Raw genomic sequence first — 19,036 nt, 5'->3', positions numbered from 1 at the left:
CATGGAACACTTGAATGTTAAACATATGAAAAGGCACACATTGGGATTTACTTGGAATTCCAAAGTAGTTACAGCAATAAAGTTGAAGATGAAATTATTCCACTTTTTGACTGTTTCTGCAAGCATTTTGGGGGCATATTATCTCGTTACATCCTGTTAACCCTCTTGTGAAATAAGGTAGTAATATCCCAGTTGTGTAGAGGAAGACTTTGAACTGAAGAGAAACAACTCCTCCAGGAACAAAGAGCAGTTGGTTATAGAACTAGGATTTGCAAGCTCGAGAGATTTTTCATATGCCAAGCTAAATCTAGTTAATTACTGGAGCTGTACGGCCCTGAGTTCATGATTACTTCATCTTCCTTTTCTATCTCCTTTCCTTTCAGTTCAGTCGCTCAGTCGCGTTCAACTCTTTGGGACCCCATGAACCACAGCATGCCAGGCCTCCCAGTCCATCACCAACTCCCAGAGTTTACCCAAAATCATGTCCACTGAGTCGGTGATGCCATCCAACCATCTCATCTCCTGTCATCCCCTTCTCCTCCTGGCTTCAATCTTTCACAGCATCAGGGTCTTTTCAAATGAGTTTGCTCTTCGCATCAGTTGGCCAAAATATTGGAGTTTCAGCTTTAACATCAGTCCTTCCAATGAACACCCAGGGCTGATTTCCTTTAGGATGGACTGGTTGGATCTCCTTGCAGTCCAAGGGACTCTCAAGAGTCTTTTCCAAGACCACAGTCCAGAAGCATCAATTCTTGTGTGCTCAGCTTTCTTTATAGTCCAACTCTCACATCCATACATGCCTACTGGAAAAACCATAACCTTGACTAGACAGACCTTTGTGGAGAAAGTAATGTCTCTGCTTTTGAATATGCTAAGTTGGTCTAACTTTCTTTCCAAGGAGTAAGCATCTTTTAATTTCTTGGCTGCAGTCACCATCTGCAGTGATTTTGGAGCCCCCAAAAACAAAGTCAGTCACTGTTTCCCCATCTATTTGCCATGAAGTGATGGGACCGGATGCCATAATCTTAGTTTTCTGAATGTTGAAATTTAAGCCAACTTTTTCACTCTCTTCTTTCACTTTCACCAAGAGGCTTTTTAGTTCTTCTTCACTTTCTGCCGTAACGGTGGTGTTATCTGCATATCTGAGGTTATTGATATTTCTCCTGGCAATCTTGATTCCAGATTGTGCTTCATCCAGCCCAGTGTTTCTCATGATGTACTCTGCATATAAGTTAAATAAGCAGGGTAAAAATATACCTTTACTTTTTCCTTTACTACATGCTAAATAAAAGTTTATAGAACTTAGAAACTTGAAAAGTATGCGACAATTGAAGTTTTGATATTATCTCTGGTATTGCCTGAAATGATCTAAGAATTTGGTAGTTGTTTTTCATATCAGTGTTAAAATATTATTTATTGTATTTTTAATACATAGCTTTGGCCAACTGATTTCTGAATATAAAGAAAAGAGATCTAAAACTTCTGAAAATAGCAACCCAGATACGTCATCTGACACCAAATTACTCTCCGTGATTCTACCATAGATAAAGTAGAAATGAGGAAGTTTCAGTAATGAAAGAACTGTGAAAAAATTAGTGAAATTGCATGTGAATTTTATTTTTTAAATTAATTTCTTTATACTCTAGTATTCAGAATTCTTTAAGAAGTTAATTGTAGGTGATTTAATATCAAAGACAGTATTGCCTGAAAAGAAATCCATCTCTTTAGTATGGCCCCTAAAATCCTTAGATCTTTGTGTAAATCAGAAAAAAATTTTTAAGTGAGTATGATGTATATTTCATCTATAGTCATAGCATAGCAGATTGGACATCTTATGAAAGTGAGCTTTCATTTTTAGAAATGGTTTGCATTTAGTGAATGAATAGTTAGTAGTTACTGTGTAGTGATTAGTCTCACTAAAATAGTTACCATCATTAAAACTGGGAACTTGAATAATCCCTACCTGGTAAGATAAGAAATGATAAACAATAACTGCAAAGCTGAGCCAGTGTGCAGCATAGTAGTGAGAGATTATTTCTGAAAGATACCTACCAATTGTACAGAAGGCAGAAAAGCAATGCCTGGTTGAGAACAAGTTATTTTGCCTCTTGTACCAAGCAGGTCTAGATTACCAACTTCATTCCTTACAGATCCAGAGAGAATGAGATAGGTTGACTTCATTAGGATCAGATATTTTCTTTTGTGTTTTGGACAATTGTCATGAGAGTGTAGTTTTGTAAGAACAAGATGTTCTCTTGCCATCAGTTAAAAGATTATCATAATAGATATTCAAATAGAACAACTTGGGACTCTGCAGGTTCTCATAAAAGCACAAAAATACTTTGCATTCACAAAAACAGCATTAGGTCCACTGGATGTAGCATCTAGCACATTGTACAGGGTATCCAATGATTCCTTTAATTGAGTGAAGTGAAAGTGAAGTCACTCAGTCGTGTCTGACTCTTTGCGATCTAATCAAAGGGGGCTTCCCAGGTGGCTCATTAGTAAAGAATCCACCCGCCAATGCAGGGGATACAGTTTGATCCCTGTGTTGGGAAGATCCCCTGGAGAAGAAAATGGCAACCCACTCCAGTACTCTTGCCTGGGAAATCCCATGGACAGAAGGGCCTGGTGAGCTGTAGTCCATGTGGTCACAAGAGTCAGACACGATTTGGTGACTGAACAACAAAAACTGTAGGTTGGTTTATTACACTAGTCAGAGGAGATACAGAGATGACAGTGTCTTGGTCTTAAATACGCTCAGAATAGAGTTATTTCTGGTTAATTTCTGTATTTTTCTAAAGAAAAATTTCAAAAAAACATGCTTATTTGTTTGTTCATTTGTTCACTAAACAGATAACTTTCAAGTGTCTTTTATGTACTAAGCATTGTTCTGATGTCACAGGGTGCAAACATTGAAAAATAACTGCCCCTGCTTTCCTTGCTCAAGCTTGCAGTGCTCCTCTCCCCATGTAGTCACTGCATGTGAGTCATCCCTCCAGCATCAGATCGTGACGACCCCTGGGAAATGTTGTCCAACAGCACCAGAGTCTGTGGCTCCCTCCATCCTTCCCTCCCTCCCCTTGTTCATCAGCTTAGGATGTGATGATGTATGGCTTCCAAGCTGAAAAAGCATGATTTCTATAAACATTAGCCATATAATGGGAAGGATTGATATAATGATATCCCTCACTAGTACACACCACTCTTTGGACCATCCTGCTCTGTGTGGTCCAGATACTCTTGAGCAATGGAAGGAGATAGTCTCAAGAGATTCTTTTTAAACATGTTAGCATATATATATGCACAGAAGCTGAACTTTTTTAAAGAAGTTCCATATCTATATATGTATAGTTAGAGAGAGAATTTTTAAAAAAAGTTCAGCTTCTGTGTACCCTACAGAAGCTCACCACTACAAGTCTATTCCCCATTCTCACCACTGAGTTGAGCCCCTTTACCCATTTGCCCTCCCCTACCTGCCTTTCTAGAGATTATCCTTTCTAAACCTGGAATCACTACGTCTTTCATGCTTCTCTTGCCTTTGGAAAGAGAGCCAGGAAGAGAAGACTTTTGTTTCCGATGTTTTACCTTGCTCTGAGGTTCAGTGCCTTTGACCAAGCTTCCCTGTGATAGGGCGTTTTCATTGTGAACTGAAGAGCCAGAGAAGTTGTCGTGTCCCAGCAAGACACCTATAGTCTCTGTTCAGTGCTCCAGGCAATAGAAATCCAGAAATACTGGGCTGTTTAAGCGTGCTACTGTCAGCTTATAGTACTGATTGTATTCATGGTATAGTATCATTTTCTCTCAGTCTCCTGGAGTTTGGTTAGGACTATGGTCATTGTAAAGAGCAGTTCTTTCCTTTGTTATTTTGTTTTGCATTTGATGACTCTAAAGGGGAGGAGTGGTTCTTAGGCATTAGTGGCCTACGTGTATAGTACAACCACTGTTCCCTTCCTCTAGTGTGGCCTCCGGGTGTGGTTTGAAAGGAATACTTTTAAACAAAGCCTCGGTCTTGAAGTTTTAATAGTCTGTATTTTTCTTCCATTGATTTAAAATGTATATTGCTTTTTTCTTTAATAGTGGATGAGAGTTCTGAAGAGGACTCTTCAAGGAGGTAGGATTTTATGGATGTTTTAAATTATGTTTAACTAAGGGAACATGGAGAAGAGAAACTAATGTTTGTTGAGTGTTCTACTCTGGGTTAGACACTGCATTATGTGCTTAACATTTGTGACCTCATAGAGTCATCATAGCAGCTTTGTAAAGTAGCTGTGTCCTACTTTTACTTAATTATGCCACTGTGGTTTTAGGAGGTTTGACAATTGGCCTTCCTGGCTCTCAGGTCCACTCCCATTGCCCTCAGCAGAGACTGAGAAGTACCCATGTAGCATATAAGTTAAATATATAAATTAGTTCTTTGACTTGAGTACATTTTAAGTTTCGACATTGTGGGGAAACTCCCTGTACTCCCTTAGAGTAAAGGAGAAAAGTGGTGCCATCTCAGTAAGTGCTATCCCTGCTGACAGACCAAGACTCCCATTTTGGATGGACTCAGATTTGTCTCTGAACCTTGAACAGACAATGGAGAAGGAAAAGCCTATTCTTCCACTTTGTTTTAAGTCATCAGGTTTATTCCAGTTTGGGCAAACAAGAATTATTGCAATCCATCAATTGGATTTTCAGTTCAGCTATTAGAACTTTTAGTGAAAACAAATTATTTCTAGGCTCTGCCGATACATTGGCTGTTACTCTCTGTTATGGAAACTAAGAATGAGTGTTCACTAGATATTTCATAGGTTGGGAGAGATGGATGCAGAAATAGGTAACAAAAAACTTTTTTGGAGACTTCCCTGGGGGTGCAATGGTTAAGATGGTTAGTAAGACATCTTCCAATATAGGCAGTGTGGGTTTGATAATCGGTCAGAGAAGCTAAGATTTCACATGACTCGGGGTCAGACAGCCAAAAAATAAAATAGAAGCATCATTGGAACTAATTCAGTAAAGACTTTAAAAGTGATCCACATCAAGAAATCTTTAAAAAATTAAAAAAAAAAAGCTGTTTTAAAACAGGCCAAATTTTATTCATGTCAACAAAGTTCATTTAATATATAGACAAACTTTCACTTTTTTTTTTCCTTTTGTTCAAGGACATGAGATCACTTATTTTTATTGTATGTTTTTGCTTTAAAGGTTTCCCAACAAACATGGCATTGATTTAAGGCCTACATGAAATGATGATGTCTTAGATTTTAATACTAAGGTAAAGTGTTCTGTTGTGAAATTAGTTTTCCTGCTCTGAAATTAGTTTCATGTAGTATTTACTCTTATGATTAGACAGTGGAAGTGACAAATAGATTCAAGGGATTAGATCTGATAAACAGAGTGCCTGAAGAACTATGGATGGAGATTCATGACATTGTACAAGAGGCAGTTCTCAAGACCATCCCCAAGAAAAAGAAAAGCAAGTGGCAAAATGGTGTCTGAGGAGGTCTTCCAAATAGCTAAGGAAAGAAGAGAAGCAAAAGGCAAAGAGAAATGGAAAGATATACCCATTTGAATGCAGAGTTCCAAAGAATAGCAAAGAGAGATAAGAAAGCCTTTTTCAGTAGTGAATGCAGAGAAATAGAGGAAACAATAGAATGAGATCTCTTGAAGAAAATTAGAGATACCATGGGAACATTTCATACAAAGATGGACACCATAAAGGATGAAATGGTATGGACATAACAGAAGCAGAAGATATTAAGATGAGGTGGCAAGAATACACAGAACTGTACAAAAAAGATCTTTATGACCCAGATAACCAGGATGGTGTGATCACTCACCTACAGCCAAACATTCTGGAATGCGAAGTCAAGTAGGCCTTAAGAAGCATCACTATGAGCAAAGCTAGTGGAGGTGATGGAATTGCAGTTGAGCTATTTCAAATCCTGAAAGATGATGCTGTGAAAGTGCTGCACTCAATATGCCAGCAAGTCTGGAAAACTCATCAGTGGCCACAGGACTGGAAAAGGTCAGTTTTCCTGCCAATCCCAAAGAAAGGCAATGCCAAAGAATGTTCAAACTACCACATAATGGCACACATCTCACATGCTAGCAAAGTAATGCTCAAAATTTTCCAAGCCAGGCTTCAAGAGTACGTGAACCAGGAACTTCAGATGTTCAAGCTAGCTTTAGAAAAGGCAGAGGAACCAGAGATCAAATTGTCAACATCCTCTGAATCATAGAAAAGCAAGTGAGTTCCAGAAATGCATCTACTTCTGTTTTATTGACTGTGCTAAACTGTTTGACTCTGTGGATCACAACAAATTGTAGAAAATTCTTCAAGGGATGGGAATAACTGACCATCTGACCTGCCTCTGGAGAAATCTGTATACAGGACAAGAAGCAACAGTTAGGACTGGATATGGAACGTTAGACTGGTTTCAAATCAAGAAAGGAGTACATCAATGATGTAAATTGTCACCCTGCTTATTTAACTTATATGCAGAGTACATCATGTGAAATGCCGGGCTGGATGAAGCACAAGCTGGAATCAAGATAGCAAGAAGAAATATCAATAATCTCAGATACATAGATGACACCACCATGGTGGCACAAATTGAAGAAGAACTAAAGAGCCTCTTGATGAAAGTGAAAGAAGAGAGTGAAAAAGTTGGCTTAAACTCAACATTCAGAAAATCATGGCATCTGGTCCCATCACATCATGGCAAATAGATGGGGAAACAATGGAAACAGTGACAGACTTCTTTTCTGGGGCTTCAAAATCACTGCAAATGGTGACTGCAGCCATGAAATTAAAAGATGCTTGCTCCTTGGATGAAAATCTATGCCCAACCTAGACAGCAGATTGAAAAGCAGGGACATTCCTTTGCCAGCAAAGTTCTGGCAAAGCTATGGTTTCATATGATTTTTCTAGTAGTCTATGCTATGGTTTTTCTAGTAGTCATGTATGGATGTGAGAGTTTGACTATAAAACAGGCTGAGTGCCGAATAATTGCTGCTTTTGAACTGTGGTGTTGGAGAAGACTCTTCAGAGTCCCTTGGACTGCAAGGAGATCCAATGAGTCCATTCTAAAGGAAATCAGTCCTGAATATTCATTGAAAGGACTGATGCTGAAGCTGAAACTCCAATAGTTTGGTCATCTGATGCGAAGAACTGACTCATTGGAAAATACCAGTTCTGGGAAAGTTTGAAGGCGGGAGGAGAAGGGGACGACAGAGGATGAGACGGTTGGATGGCATCACCGACTTAATGGACAAGAGTCTGTAAAACCTCTGGGAGTTGGTGATGAACAGGGAAGCCTGGTGTGCTGCAGTCCATGGGATCGCAAAGAGTTGCACACAACTGAGCAACTGAACTGAGCTGAACTTAGGTTGATATTTTCATAAAATTTGAAGAACAGTGTAGATGCATAAAAATATATTAATAAAATCATATGGAACAGAGGCTTTGCTCATAATATAAGCATGAGAATACTGTATAGTATAAGGCTTATGAATACTGATATGTTACTGATCTATTGTATATAAATTCTAAATATGTTTCTCCACATACATTATTATACTTGGTTTTTTTTTCCATAAAGTTTGTTCTTGACTAGAAATGTCTCACTTTTTCCTTTGTTCTTCCTCCTCTTTAAAATTTTTTTAAAAAATATTTACTGTTAACCTAATTTTTCCTTGCAGAACACATTTCTTCAGTGTCTGTTCTTTCAGTCCCTCTCTCTGTCTTTATTGTGAACCTGTTTGCTTATGGCTTTCTATTTAGAGTATGGCTTTCATTCATGATCATTTTCCTATGGGTTTAACCTTGTTTTTTCCCTGTTTCATGGAAGCAGCTGATTTTTTTCCCTGTTTCATTGGTCTCTAGCTGTTTGACAAACAGAATAGAAGTAGCTTATCCTGTTTGCAGTTCTAGCCCATCTAAATAAGGTGCTGTTAAAACCTAAACTTTCATATTTCCCTTCACAAGTGATAATCTATGTATATATTAATCATGGAAGTAAATTTCAAAATAAAGCAGTTAATTTAAATGTCTTAGTTTTTCAATAGTGCTCTAAACTGCCAGGCATAAATTATTACCCTAGAACATTTTGGAAGAGAAAGTAATCTAGTGGGTGTCCTAGTATTTGTATAGCAGTCAATTAGGGGTACGGAGAGGAACATCTGGGGCTTCTGATGTCATCTGTCATAATCCTTTCCCCATGAGCAGGTCAGTCAGTGACAGAACTGGGATTTGAATCCACATCTGAATGACTCCAGAGCCTGTGCTCTTTGTGTTAGATCATAGAGGAATGGGGGATGCTATAATTCTTTTATTCAGGTTGGTACTTGTTATATTCTTCAAGCTCTTATTTTCTTCTCCAGCATGTCCTGAAATAAAAGTTAACGAAACTAATGAAGGCTTCTCAGCAATCCAGGAGAAACAGTAAGTTATTTGAGGACTGTCTTCCTGGTGTTATTCCTTGATTTGAAATGACACATGTTCTCATGTACTCTTTTCTGTTTTCACTGTAGCAGAAGCAAAACGTGGCATTTTGAGACCAGAGAGTACAACTTTCTCTCAGGACAGTAATTCTGATAGTAATGTTGAAGATGTGGTTGAAACATTTCCCAAACCATCACCCTGGTTGGAGGGCATCTGTCATAAAATTTGAAGAACAGTGTAGATGCATATTAATAAAATCATATGGAACAGAGGCTTTGCTCATAATATAAGCATGAGAATACTGAATAGTATAAGGCTTATGAATACTGATATGTTACTGATCTATTGTATATAAATTCTAAATATGTTTCCTATATTTAGGTTATAGTTATTTTCTATAACCCTGCCTTCCTATAGCCTGAGCCTGTTTCAAAACTTCTCAAGTCTGTAGCAGGCCTTGGTCGTACCAAGGTAAGTTGTTCTGTTTGTAACTCTTCTTTCACTGTATTTGTTCCCAAACCAGTCCCCTGGTCCTTATGGTGACAAAAAGGATCCCACCACCTGTCTTAACCAGGTTAAAAGTAGGGTATTTCTTCAAAAGTGATTAGGAAAACTGCATGCAACTCATTGTTATCATCCATTCTAGCAGAGTATCTCTGAGAGCCTTCCATGGAAGTATGTGGATCATTTACTTGGAACTGCTGGTCAAAGAGGAAAAAAGACATTAAATGGACAAGTAGAAGGTAAGAACTATATTTTACAGAAAAATAATTTGACAGAATGTTGATTGAAAATGAGAATGCTGATACATTCTAATAGCAAAGAAAATCACCTGTCGGATGGGTAGTGAGAAAAAGGATGAGAAAAGGAGGGCAATTATGTATCTTATCAGGTGTCTACCACAGATTACGTTGAGAATCCAGTTTAAGGAGCTAAATTATTAGTTCTTAGACTTACTTCACGGTCCAATGTTTAAAACTTTGTCCTGTTAAGACTCTCCAATGCAGGTGGTGCAGTTTTGATCCCTGCTCAAGGAATTAAGATTCCATGTGACACATAATTAAAAACAAATTATTAGTTCTGTTTCAAGATACTCTATGACCTAAGGAAGGTCAAGAATTAAGAGGCAAGAGGGAATGAAGGATGAGAGAGGCAGAGGGTACAGGGAGGAAATGAAGAAAAGGAAGCACAGGTCTGTGGGGGAAGGGGGCAATAAGTAATGAAGGTCTTTAGATAAAGGGAGAGTATTTGACATGGATGGTGAATTTGAAGTGAGCTTCTGGCACCAAAACTTGTCAGAGAAGAATAGCAAAGTTCTTGCCTCTTCCTGTTTACTCGTAATTAGGAAGATGTTCAGAACTGCGGTCCCTGAGCGTGCAGAGCGGTGTGTCATCCTCTGGGGGAGCATCGCCATAGGTGCTCAGCTGTAATGTGTGCAGATCAGTGTCATACGAAATGTTGCTGCTTTCCAGCATGGTGTCACATGGGACAAAACAAGAGAGCTGGAAAGAAGGAGAGAGCAGGGGGCGTGATGGGGAGACCAAGGATCCCACAGCCTCAGAGAGAGTCCACTGGAAGGTTTCCAACTTCTAATGCCATTTCAGTTTGGGGGGGCGTGTTTGCATGAGGAAATGGAGGCTGAGATTTCCAGAGAATGAATTAAGTTGAAGTCATGTAGAAGCAGACTCCGTGTAGGCCAGAGTTTCTCAAATTTTAATTAGTTGCTTGGGGACCATGTGTGAAGTGCACGTGCTGAGGATGAGGTCTGAGATTCTGTGTTTTTGACAAGCTCTCTGAGTAGCAAGGGTGTAGCCTTGCATATAGCGAAATCTGGAAGAAGAGCATTGGATAGTGCAGGACATAACAGGATCAAAGAAAAGCATTATTTTGTGTTTCTTTCTTAGCTTGTTTATAGCCAGAGGGAAGCAAAGAGTTGAAGTAGCAGTTATAGGTGTAAGATACCATTGCTAAGCAAAGAGGGAGAAAGAAATGGTAGGTGTCAGGGAATGTTTAACTTTAAGACTCCTGTATGTTGTTTTCTGTTTCTCATTAACCCTCTGTTCCTTATCAGTTCCTGGTATTCCAGGAACAAGTGGAGCAGCACGCTGTTCCCAGGACTGAGGTCATGGGATGGAACGCATGCATGGATTTCCTTCAGTAACTTTTACCCTACAGTAAAACTGTTTAGTCACGACCCTCTTACTCAAGATATGGATTTACTTCTGGCCTTGTGATGATTGTTATTCCTCGTTATTCCATTGGTAACGGTTGTTGTACGTCTGGCTTTTGTTGTTTTCTTAACTTTATTTTTTTGCCTAAAGCTTCCTTGTATAACAATATATAAACTCACACAAACACGAATAATGCACCCTTGTTCCACTAGAGACTTGGGGCTCCCGTGTCCTTCCTTCTCTCCCTGGCTAGTTCTTTGGAGCATAGAGGCCTGCCGAGCTCACTTTGCCACCCGGGCTTTCAAGACCTCCTTGAGAGGACGCCCTGTGCCTTAGTGAGCAGTACAAGCCTTGTTCTAGGGCTTTATTGGTTTTCCATGTAACCCAGGGAATATTAGTCTCTCTCTTTTGCTTTCTTTTCATCGACTCCGGTCCACCAGGCCCCAGGCTGTAAAGAAGACCGCAGGTAGGTATGATCCATAGAAAGGATGTCAATGGGGAAGATTTAAGTCTGCAGATGCAGAGATTACTACCCTTTGGATAGGAGAGAATCTAGTGAAAGGACAAAAGGAGGAAAGGAAGGCCTTAGGGAGGTGAGTTTGGAGTTGATGAGGACACTTGAGAGAACTCCTTCTAGATCACTGCAGTTTATTTGCCCTGAAAAGAGATAAGATCATTATTGCTCCAGAGAATCCTGGAGGTGGGAGGGGGTGCAAGAAGTGGGGGAAACCACAGCCTCTCCCGAGTAACTCTTAGGCATCAAAGATATATGTTGTGCTGGTATTTGTTACTCAAATTAGATTAATTTGAAAAAAGAGGGATTGACTTTTTTTTTTTTTAAAGATAGCTGATTCTTTGAAAGTTGTTTCATCAAAATCCTTTGAAGCATTAGCATGATGTACCAAACCAAACTAAATTTTGAAGCCAAACAGATTAATAGGGTTCATTCCCTACATGCTAGAAATACTTCTAATAAATACTACACTGATTTTGAAACATGTAAGATTTTTAATTTCTAATAATTCTGTGGCAATTAAATGTAGTATTTCCTTTTCACTATCTTTAGTAGATTCCTATGTCTGTCTTACCAGTGTGCTAAGATCCCCCTAAAAACAAGACACTAAAACTGAATGTATTCAGTGCCAAGGCTGAGCACGAGGATTCTGCTCGGTACTAACTCTGCATGAATGTACAGCTAGATTTCATATTTACATGTAAATAACTTTGTGTCCCTTTTTCCTTTTAGATTCTCCTGGGAAATACCCTAACGTGAAGGCAAAAATGTTTATGATTTTATCTTGAATTCTGAACTGTGGATCGTCTCCTATGTACATTACTTAGTAATCAACTTGTTTCCAAACCCCATTCAGTCAGCAGTCAGAATGAAAGAGTCTATTCCTAATAAAACAGTCAGAATGAAGGATTTACAAACTTCCAGTTCAGATAAATTTTGAAGTACACAGTTAACTCTGGAAAGAGGGACACTGAACTATTTGAAATGCTCAGTCTTCATACTTCTAATATTTTCTTTGCAAATTTAATTGAAGAATTGGACATACATAAAACAAATGTTATTGTTGATACCTGTGTTTTGAAACAAAAGATATTTACAAGGATAAGAACAAGAAAATTTTAAATTGTAAGCTTCAGCTCAACATGTTTCTGTATATGCTTTGATACTCTGAAGTTCTCAGTTTGGAATCTCTATACATCTCAGGAACTCTCCGAGATTAAACTTTAGACTCTAAGTTTTTTCTAATGTCCAAAAATGCTTGTTTTAACTCTAACCTTTCCCTAGAGTAAAACTTCACTTGCTAATATGTCAGTTGTATTTCAGCTTATAATTGTTTCATTATAGTATCATTATACAGATGAATGTAGGCCAATCAGATGTTTTGATGAGCAGACTGTGTGTGTGTGTGTTGTATGTGCATGTGTTTCTTTTTGTGTGTGTGTGTGTGTGTGTGTGTGTGAGTTTGTGGTTTTGATTATTAGAAGTAGGGAAAGTAATCATACTTTAATGGCTATTGGATAGATATGATCTTTTGAAACAGTGATTCTGAAAGTTGTTGGCTTTAGGATCCAATTATACTTCTAAAAACTATTGAGAATTCCAAGGAACTTTTGTTTATGTCTATTGATGTTTACTATATGGGAGTTCAGCTGAGTTCAGTTGCTCAGTCGTGTCCGACTCTTTGCGATCCCATGGACTGCAGCACACCAGGCTTCACTGTCCATCAGAACTCCTGGAGTTTACTCAGACTCAAGTCCATCGAGTTGGTGATGCCATCCAACCATCTCATCCTCTATCTTCCCCTTCTCCTCCTGCTTCCAGTCTTTGCCAGCATCGGGGTCTTTTCCAGTGAGTCAGTTCTTCACATCAGGTGCCCAAAGTATTGGAGTTTCAGCTTCAGCATTGGTCCTTTCAATGAATATTCAGGACTGAATTCCCTTCGGATGGAGTGGTTGGATATCCTTGCAGTCCAAGGGACTCTCAAGAGTCTTCTCCAACACTACAATTCAAAAGCCATCAGTTCTTCAGTGTGCAGCTTTCTGTACAGTCCAACTCTCACAACCATACATGACTAATGGAAAAACCATAGCTTGGACGAGACAGATTGATGTTGGAATAGTAATGTCTCTGCTTTTTAATATGCTGTCAAGGTTGGTCATAGCTTTTCTTCCAAGGAGCAAATGTCTTTTAATTTCACAGGTGCAGTCACCATCTGCAGTGATTTTTGAGGCCCCCAAAATAAAGTCTGTCACTGTTTCCATTCTTTCCCCATCTATTTGCATGAAGGGATGGGACAAGGTGCCATGATCTGAGTTTTTTGAATGTTCAGTTTTAAACCAACCTTTTCACTCTCCTCTTTCACTTTCATCCAAAGGCTCTTTAGTTCTTCGATTTCTGCTATAAGGGTGGTGTCATCTGCATATCTGTGGTTATTGATATTTCTTCCAGCTATCTGGATTTCAGCTTGTGCTTCGTCCAGCCCGGAATTTTGCATGATGTATTCTGCATATAAGTTAAATAAACAGGGTGACAGTATACAGCCTTGATATACTCCTTTCCCTATTTGGAATCAGTCTGTTGTTCCATGTCCAGTTCTAAGTGTTGCTTCTTGACCTGCATACAGTTTTCTCAGGAGGTAGGTCAGGTGGTCTGGTATTCCCATCTCTTGAAGAATTTTCCAGTTTGTTGTGATCCACACTGTTCAAAGCTTTGGGGGTGGTCAATACACAGAAGTACATGTTTTCCTGGAACTCTCGCTTTTTTGATGATCCAGTGGATGTTGTCAGTTTGATCTCTGGTTCCTCTGCCTTTTCTAAATCCAGCTTGAATGTCTGGAATTTCACGTTTCATGTGCTGTTGAGGCCTGGCCTGGAGAATTTTGAGTATTACTTTGCTAGCGTGTGAGATGAGGGCAATTGTGCAGTAGTTTGAGCATTCTTTGGCATTGCCTTTCGTTGGGACTGGAATGAAAACTGACCATTTTCAGTCCTGTAGCCACTGCTGAGATTTCCAGATTTGCTGGCATATTGAGTGCAGCCCTTTCATAGCATCATCTGTTAGGATTTGAAATAGCTCAACTGCAATTCCGTCACCTCCACTAGCTTTGTTCATAGTGAAGCTTCCTAAGGCTCACTTGACTTCACATTCTAGGATGTCTGGCTCTAAGTAAAGAGCCATCTGCTTATCACACCATCATGCTTATCTGGATCATGAAGATCTTTTCCATACAGTTTTTTTGTGTGTATTCTTACCAACTCTTCTTAATATCTTCTGCATCTGTTAGGTCCATACTATTTCTCTCCTTTATTGTGTCCATTTTTGCATAAAATGGTCCCTTGGTATCTCTTACTCTCTTGAGGAGATCTCTAGTCTTTCCCATTCTATTATTTTCCTCTATTTCTTTGCATTGACCACTGAGAAAGGCTTTCTTATCTCTCCTTGCTATTCTTTGGACCTCTCCATTCAAATGGGTATATCTTTCCTGTTTTCCCTTGCCTTTAGCTTCTCTTCTTTTCTCAGCTATTTGTAAGGCCTTGTCAGACAACCATTTTGCCTTTTTGCATTTCTTTTTCTCTGGGATGTTCTTGATCAATGCCTCCTGTACAATGTCACGAATCTCCGTCCATAGTTCTTCAGGCACTCTGTCTATCAAAACTAATCCCTTGAATCTGTTTGTCACATCCACTGTATAATCCTAAGGGATTTGATTTAGGTTATACCTGGATGGTCTAGTGGTTTTCCCTAATTTCTTCAATTTAAGTCTGAATTTGGCAATAAGAATTTCATGATCTGAGCCACAGTCAGCTCCCGGTCTTGTTTTTGCTGACTGTATAGCGTGTCTCCATCTTTGGCTGCAAAGAATAGAATCAGTCTGATTTGGTCATTGACCATCTGGTGATGTCCGTGTGTAGAGTCTTCCCTTGTGTTGTTGGAAGAGGGTGTTTGCTATGACCAGTACGTTCTCTTGGCAAAGCTCTGGTCACCTTTGTCCTGCTTCATTTTGTACTTGAAGGCCAAATTTGCCTGTTACTCCAGGTATCTTGTGAATTCCTACTTGTACATTCCAGTCCCCTATATTGAAAAGAACATCTTTTTTTTCAGTGTTAGTTCTAGAAGGTCATGTAGACCATCATAGAACCGTTCAACTTCAGCTTGTTCAGCGTTACTGGTCAGAGCACAGACTTGCATTACTGTGATATTGAATGGTTTGTCTTGGAAATGAACAGAAATCATTCTGTCATTTTTGAGATTGCATCCAAGTACTGCATTTGGAACTCTTGTTGACTGTGATGGCTACACCATTTGCTCTAAGGGATTCTTGCCCGCAGTAGTAGACATAATGGTCATCTGAGTTAAATTCACCCATTCCAGTCCAGTTGGGGTCTTCCCTGGTAGCTCAGTTGGTAAAGAATCTACCTGCTGTGCAGGAGACCCGAGTTCAATGCCAAGGTCAGGAAGATCTCCTGAGGAAGGAAATGGCAACTGTCATGGGAGTGTATGTTCCTCCATTCTTTGTCTCGTCACAACAAAGATTTGGAGCGACGGACATTAAAGCCCTCGGCTTCTGCACAACAAAGGAAACTATAAGCAAGGTGAAAAGACAGCCTTCTGAATGGGAGAAAATAATAGCAAATGAAGCAACTGACAAACAACTAATCTCAAAAATATACAAGCAACTTATGCAGCTCAATTCCAGACAAATAAACGACCCAATCAAAAAATGGGCCAAAGAACTAAATAGACATTTCTCCAAAGAAGACATACGGATGGCTAACAAACACATGAAAAGATGCTCAACATCACTCATTATCAGAGAGATGCAAATCAAAACCACAATGAGGTACCACTTCACACCAGTCAGAATGGCTGCGATCCAAAAATCTGCAAGCAATAAATGCTGGAGAGGGTGTGGAGAAAAGGGAACCCTCCTACACTGTTGGTGGGAATGCAAACTAGTACAGCCACTATGGAGAACAGTGTGGAGATTCCTTAAAAAATTGCAAATAGAACTACCTTATGACCCAGCAATCCCACTGCTGGGCATACACACTGAGGAAACCAGAATTGAAAGAGACACATGTACCCCAATGTTCATCGCAGCACTGTTTATAATAGCCAGGACATGGAAACAACCTAGATGTCCATCAGCAGATGAATGGCTAAGAAAGCTGTGGTACATGTACACAATGGAGTATTACTCAGCCGTTAAAAAGAATTCATTTGAATCAGTTCTGATGAGATGGATGAAACTGGAGCCGATTATACAGAGTGAAGTAAGCCAGAAAGAAAAACACCAATACAGTATACTAACACATATATACGGAATTTAGAAAGATGGCAATGACGACCCTGTATGCAAGACAGGAAAAAAGACACAGTGGTGTATAATGGACTTTTGGACTCAGAGGGAGAGGGAGAGGGTGGGATGATTTGGGAGAATGGCATTCTATCATGTATACTATCATGTAAGAATTGAATCACCAGTCTATGTCTGACGCAGGATACAGCATGCTTGGGGCTGGTGCATGGGGATGACCCACAGAGATGTTATGGGGAGGGAGGTGGGAGGGGGGTTCATGTTTGGGAACACATGTAAGAATTAAAGATTTTAAAATTAGAAAAAAAAAAAAATAATAAAGCCCTCGGTTCATCACAGCTCTTGGGTCTTGGACAAACCTTGTTATAGCGCTTAGGCAAATCAGTGTTACAGCTCTATCTTATTAGAAGTTAGCAGGAGATTCCATCCTTGAAGCGTGAGGGCATGCCAACCCAAGGACTTGAAGGGAAGAGAGTGGAGGAGTGTGTGGGGGAGGGAGAGAGAGAGAAAGAGCACACGTACGTGGGAGAGAAAGAGGGAGAGAGTGCTTTGGCTCCTCCTTTTATATGTTTTTCTTCCACCTGGGCCTGCCCTATGCAAATTGGGCTTAGCCAGGAGTGTTGTTTGTTCTACCTGAAGTCTTCACTCTGGTCCTGGAACCTTTTTTTGTTCTATTTTCATGGGCTTTTCCCTTCCTTGTCTTTTAGCCACTGCCATTTTGGACTCCTTTTCCCTATTCTACCTACCTAACAGCAACCCACTCCAGCATTCTTGCTTGGAAAATCCTATCGCCAGAGGAGTCTGGTGAGCTACAAATAGCCAATGGAGTCAGAAGTGTCGGACATGACATACGTCCTAAACCACAAACCAGTCCATTTTAGTTCACTGATTCCTAGAATGTCGATGTTTACTCTTGCCATCTTCTGCTTGACCGTTTCCAGTTTGCCTTGATTCATGGGCCTAATATTCCAGGTTCCTATGCAGTATTGCTCTTTACAGCCTTGGTCTTGACTCCCATCACCAGTCACATCCATAGCTAGGTGTTGTTTTTGCTTTGGCTCCGTCTCTTCATTCTTTCTGGATTTATTTCTCCACCGATCTCTAGTAGCATATTGGACACCTACTCACCTGGGGAGTTCACCTTTCAGTGTCCTATCTTTTTGCCTTTTCATACTGTTCATGGGGTTCTTAAGGCAAGAATACTGAAGTGGTTTTCCCTTCTCTTCTCCAGTGGACCGTGTTTTGTCAGAACGTTCCAGCATGACCTGTCTGTCTTGGATGGCCCTTCACAGCATGGCTCGCTCATAATTTCACTGAGTTAGACAAGTCTGTGGTCCATGTGATCAGTTTGGTTTGTTTTCTGTGATTGAAGTTTTCAGTCTGCCTGCCCTTTGATGGATAAGGATAAGAGGCTTATGGAAACTTCATGATGGGAAAGACTGACAGAAGGGGAAACTGGATCCTGTTCAGATGGGCAGGGCCATGATCAGTAAATCTTTAATTCAATTTTCTGTTGATGTGTGGGGCTGTGTTCCCTCCCTGTTGTTTGACCTGAGGCCAAACTATGGTGGAGGTAATGAAGATAATGGCACCTCCTTCAACAGGTCCCATGCATGCACTGCTGCACTCAGTGACCCTGACTGTGCAGCAAGCCACCTCCAACCCTCGCCTCAGCCAGAGAATCCTGTAAAATAAACTAAAAATGGTAAAAATACAGGCACACACAATCATAATGGCTAATTCCACTAGTCATTAGAGTTCTGATGTCACATATCCTGTCTCTGGAGAACTCCTGTGTGCACTCAGAACATAACTGAGCATGGAAATAACATTTAGAGTTGTTGTGAAAAGAGTTTTGACCTCTTGGATCCTCTGGCCCAGTGGGTCTCTGGACTTCAGGAATTCTCAGGGCACACTATAGAACCAGCATTTTAAACCATTGGCATGGTTAGATGTGAAATGATAAAGGGACCTTTGTGTTGACACGGGGTTTAAAGTTTCACTTTTACATTTCTTGCTTGTTTCTTTGATTTCTCTTGAGAAATTTAGACCTGAGAGTTCCCTTTTTTTGTTAAGCAAATATTTCTGTGTTGCATTCATTCTTCCCTCATGGTGCTCTGTGATCCAGTGTGGTCCTAGACTTATCCTATTTTCACGTGGAAACAATTGGTCACCCACAAGAGTATCATGTCTCATATAAGTTTATGATGTCTATCCAGGGCTTAAAAATCAGTTCTGAAGATATTGATAATCTGAGGAAAGACCATCTCATTGTAATTAAAGAAGTTGTCATTGGTGGTGGTGATCAGTCGCTAAGTCAGGTCCAACTCTTTGTGAGCCCATGGACTGCAGCACGCTAGGCCTCCCTGTGCCTCACCTTCTCCCGGAGTTTGCCCAAGTTCATATCCATTGCATCAGTGATGCTATCCCACCATCTCATCCTCTACCATCCCCTTCTCTTCCTGCCCTCAATCTTTCCCAGCATCAGGGTCTTTTCCAGTGATTCAGCTCTTCACATCAGGTGTCCAAAGTATTGGACCTTTAGTTTCAGCATCAGTCCTTCCAGTGATTTCTGCATTGATTTCAGCATTGATTTCTCTTAG

The 19,036-nt window shown here is 40.0% G+C and overlaps 1 pseudogene; it reads left to right on the top strand.

Moving 5' to 3' along the window:
* LOC138094028 (ankyrin repeat domain-containing protein 26-like) overlaps nt 1–19,036 on the top strand; it is a 57,344-nt pseudogene that overhangs the window by 18,667 nt on the left and 19,641 nt on the right.

This window comes from Capricornis sumatraensis, chromosome 17, assembly GCF_032405125.1.
Source record: "Capricornis sumatraensis isolate serow.1 chromosome 17, serow.2, whole genome shotgun sequence".
NCBI classification, from domain to species: domain Eukaryota; kingdom Metazoa; phylum Chordata; class Mammalia; order Artiodactyla; family Bovidae; genus Capricornis; species Capricornis sumatraensis.
The sequence above is the reverse complement of the archived record's forward strand: the minus strand, read 5'-3'. Positions and strand labels throughout refer to the sequence as shown.